Genomic DNA, 4,191 nt, shown 5'->3' on the forward strand with positions numbered 1-4,191 from the left:
TCAACATGGCTGACGGAATGAAAATGGAAGAAATGCAGGCTGCCGGGTTCCCTTCGATAGTCACTGAAGCAGGGTGTTCCTGGCCAGGGCTTGGCGGCCAGGTAGCGCTGGGCCACGCCCACCTGCACCGTGGGACACGCAGTGCACATCTGGTGTTCCTGTCCACGTGGGCGTCCCTTCGAGCCTGGGCATCCATCAGCGGAGGCCCCGCCATCCAATCAGCCGGCGGCACATCCTCCCAGGTGCGGTGGGCCTGCCTTGAGACACACAGGACGCCGAGGGGACAGTGTCCAGAGACAGGGTCACACCAGTCTGCCCGGGCCCAGAGGACGCCAGGAGGACTGCGGCCCGTGGAGCCTGGGGTCTAAAACTGGTCCAGGTGGATGACTAGGTGCCGCAGGAGCCAGGGAGAAGGGGCTCAGGCAGGAGGAGGGCGGGACCGGGGTGCAGAGGAGCAGCCTGCGGGGAGCACCGCCAGGCATCGGGGGTGGGCGCTCGTCCTGGGACTTGGGGCTGGGGCGGGGCTGCGGGGGCACTTGGCGCAGGGCCTAGAATCTGGGCTGCTGCCGCTCTGACTGCTAAACCACGTGGGTTCACCAACACCATCAGGAGAGAACATACAAACCAGACCGTGAACCGCCGACTCACCAGGATAGGAAACAATACACACACCGCGTAACCGTCATTCTCGGTGGATCAAGTCCCGCTGCACCTTGAACGTCCTACTGTGCCCAGCAGGGAGAGAGCCAGTCTTCAGTCCTTCCACAGCCAGGACCGCAGCCCACGCGTGTGCCCTCTCCACCCGGAAATCGCTGCGGGCTGGCCAGAGGCCTCCCCCCAAACCCCAAGGTCTAGGCTGGACCATCGAGAAGCTTTACCCAGTGGTTCCCAGGGAGCCGTCTCCCGGAGTGTGTCTGAGGATCTGAGCCTGCCGGCGGCTCCTGGCGCCGGAGCGGCACCCTGGCTGGGTAAACCGGCACCCACGAGGCCCCGAACCTAGACAGGACGCGGAGGGGGGCCCAGGAGGTCTGACCGGCATGGTGAACACAATTGTTTCATCTGGAGTCACCTTTATGTGTGACCAGCGTCCATACCCGCAGACCAGTGCGAGGAGCCCGCGCTGACATCCCGCGCGTGGTCGACACTTGCTGGTGGTCGCATTCTGCCACGTAAGCGTGGCTCCTGTCCCTGCGGCCGGCCGAGAAAGGTGCCAGCGAGGCCCCTGACCTGGCACTAGCCCACTTCACGCGATGACGGGTCCTTGAGAAGTGACTGAGCTGAGGATTCTGAGAGGAGACCGTCCCCATCACCTGTCGGCACAGTGGAGTCACATGGCCTTGGAAAGTGGATGACCCTCCCCACTGAAGACAGGAGAGGCTGGTGAGGAGTCGGCTGCGGAGGACGAAGAGGACACGGAGGTGGCCGTGGCCAAGTCGGGTGGGCAGCCTCTATGAGCTGAGGGTGGCCTCACCTGACTGCCGGCAAGGACACCGGACCTCGGGCCCACACAGGCCGGAACCACGGCCTGCGGACACCCCCACCTTCCGGAAGGAATACAGCTGGCTGGGCCGACCCTTCCACTGCCAACTCAGGTCTGGCGTCCAGTCCACAAACTTGTGAGCTGGGAAATGGGCGTTACTTTTTACGTTATCAATTTTAGAGAGAGAGGAAAGGAGAGGGAGAGGGAGAGGGAGAGGGAGATGGAAACATCGATGAGAGAGAACATCGACTGGTGGCCTCCTGCACGCCCCCCACTGGGGATCAGGCCCACCTGGGCATGTGGCCTGACCAGGAATCCAACCGGCGACCTCTAGGTACATGGGTCAATGCTCAACCACTGAGCCACACCAGCCGGGCAAAACGGGTGTTATTCTAACTGCCACGTGGGTGGTCATTTGTCACGATGCTTTTACCATTGTAACTTGGAATGTTTGTACCGGAAATAAGTGTATCCAGGAGAATGTTCCCCCGGCTCCCACGGGCTTGCCTCCCCCAGGAGGGCGGATGTTCTCCCCCATACCAGACACCACGATCAGTACACAGACCGGACCCCACTGTCACCCGCCACACACGCGCCAGCCTGCTGGGCTGCTATGTCATCTATGCCGTGTCCGAGCCCTGCTGACCACAGCCCAGGCCTTCATTCCTCGTGCGCCCGTGGGCACAGTGGGAGCTGTCCGCCTGCATTCGTCCAGCGCCAACAGGACAGGAGTGGCTTTCGGGGCTGAGCGGCCAGGCCCAGCTGCTTCACCGGCTCCGTCCCCACCGACGGCGGAGTATGGTGGCCGCGGTGACTCGTCCTCAGAAAGCCCAGGTTTGCGGCAGTTTCCAGGGAAAAGCCGTGCCCCAGCTTCAGCAGTTTGGGCTCCAGGCTGCCCCCCTCCTGTCCCTGCTCCTCCACCTCATGGCCTGAGAGCCTGGTTCTCATCCGGGGGGCATCCCTGCCTGAGCGCCTCTGCTTTCCTGCCGCAGCTCGGCCGGCGTGGCCTGCCTGTTCTCCTCTCGGTGTTGCTTCCCATCCCCTCCCTCCCCGCGGAGGGGGCATGTGGCTGCCGGGTCGCTTCCTGCTTCATACAGAACCCTCTCTAAGCGCGGTGACCTCTTCGCCCTCTCTCCTTCCCACAGTCCCCTGCCTTGTCCTCACGCTTACTGTACCACCACCGATGTCACGCTGCCACCTGTCCGGGCGTCTCCAAGCTCACCTGTCCCTCTCAGCTCCCCGGAGTGTCACCCTCCACCCGCTGATCAGCCACAAGTCCAGGCTCAGCAGGACTCTCCATCACCGCGGCCAACGCAGAGAAAGCAGAGACGGTGTCTTCTAACTGTATGGGGACCTCTGGGGCAGTGACACAGACTCCTGACTCGCACCATCCCCTGCCCCAGCTGTGGTCTCCCCTCGCCCCCCAGCACGGCAGCCCCCCAGCCCTGGAACGTGGCTCTGCTGGTCCCGGGTCCCTCACAAAGCTCACCCGCGGCTCAGCCCTGCCCCACCTCAGCAGCACACCCACAGGCTCTTCTTGACACTTGTTTGTAGCTCGCGTATCACCCATCTTGCCCATGAGGGAGCGACCTGGCTCACAGCAGGTGTCAATGACTCTCTGCTGAATGTAGAAACGTCCCTGAGGCCGGTCAGTCCCCCGCCTGCCTTGCTGGAGTGGCTCTTTCTCGCCTCCCTCTCCCCCCCACCATCCTGCCTGGTCTGCTCTTCCCGTTTGCTCCTGTTTTCCTGAGCTTTGCTCTTTGTTCTGGTGTGTTACTACGGGATAGTGCGAACATTCACAACGAATGACACAGGGCCCCCTGCACCCATCCTGCCCTAACAGACCGCAGCCAGCACCACCATGGGTCAGGCTACAGAACTGGAACATGAACATGCCCTGGGATCTGGGGCCATCCGACCGCCCTCCTGCTCTCCTCCTCCCCAGCCTGGTCCGCCACCTTTTCATCTTGGCTACAATGTATCTTTCAGTGAAGATGCAAAACTTCACACAAGTGGCATTGAGCTACAGTGTACTTGTGTCTCCTTTCTCCCTGCACACAGTTGCCAGGTCGGCTGATCAGTGCAGGGCTGCCGGCCCCTCTGCTGTCACTGCTGGATGGCACCGGCGCAGCGTCCCTGCCTGACCCCTGCCGTCCACACGGGCCCTCCTGTGCGTGCCCCCTGCCCCCTGCCCCCTGCTCCTGTGTGCGCTCCAGGCTCCTGTGCAGATGCAACAATGTCTCCAGGGTGCAGAAGGACAGGCGACTTGCAGGCGCAGGGACCTCTAGGCCCCCCTTCCCCAGAAGGGGTGCCCACGCATGAGCCTCCTCTGAGCGTCCATTCGCCCACGGCCAGCGTGGCTACTGTTGGATCCCTCATTAACGTGACAATTGTAAAACCATTGTTCAACTGGCATTTCCCTGGTTCCTGGGGAGGGGGCACCTCTTTCCGTGGTCACTGGCTACTCAGCTTCCTCTTCTGTTCATTGCCTGTTGAGATAGTGGCCTGTTTTCTCCTTGGTTCTTGTCTTGTACTCTCTTACTGACCAATGTGTTTAATTTGTATTGTTTTACAGGAAAACGGAATGTTTAAAACCGAGTTTTTCTGTTCATGGTCTCTCTCTCCAGTTGTTAAGTCTCCACCTGTATCGGAGATATTTTCGCATTTGAGATGCTGCTCGTCCGTATTTCCTGCGAAGCACCGCAGCGTCC

Source organism: Molossus molossus, unplaced genomic scaffold, assembly GCF_014108415.1.
Source record: "Molossus molossus isolate mMolMol1 unplaced genomic scaffold, mMolMol1.p scaffold_m16_p_1, whole genome shotgun sequence".
Classification (NCBI taxonomy): Eukaryota; Metazoa; Chordata; class Mammalia; order Chiroptera; family Molossidae; genus Molossus; species Molossus molossus.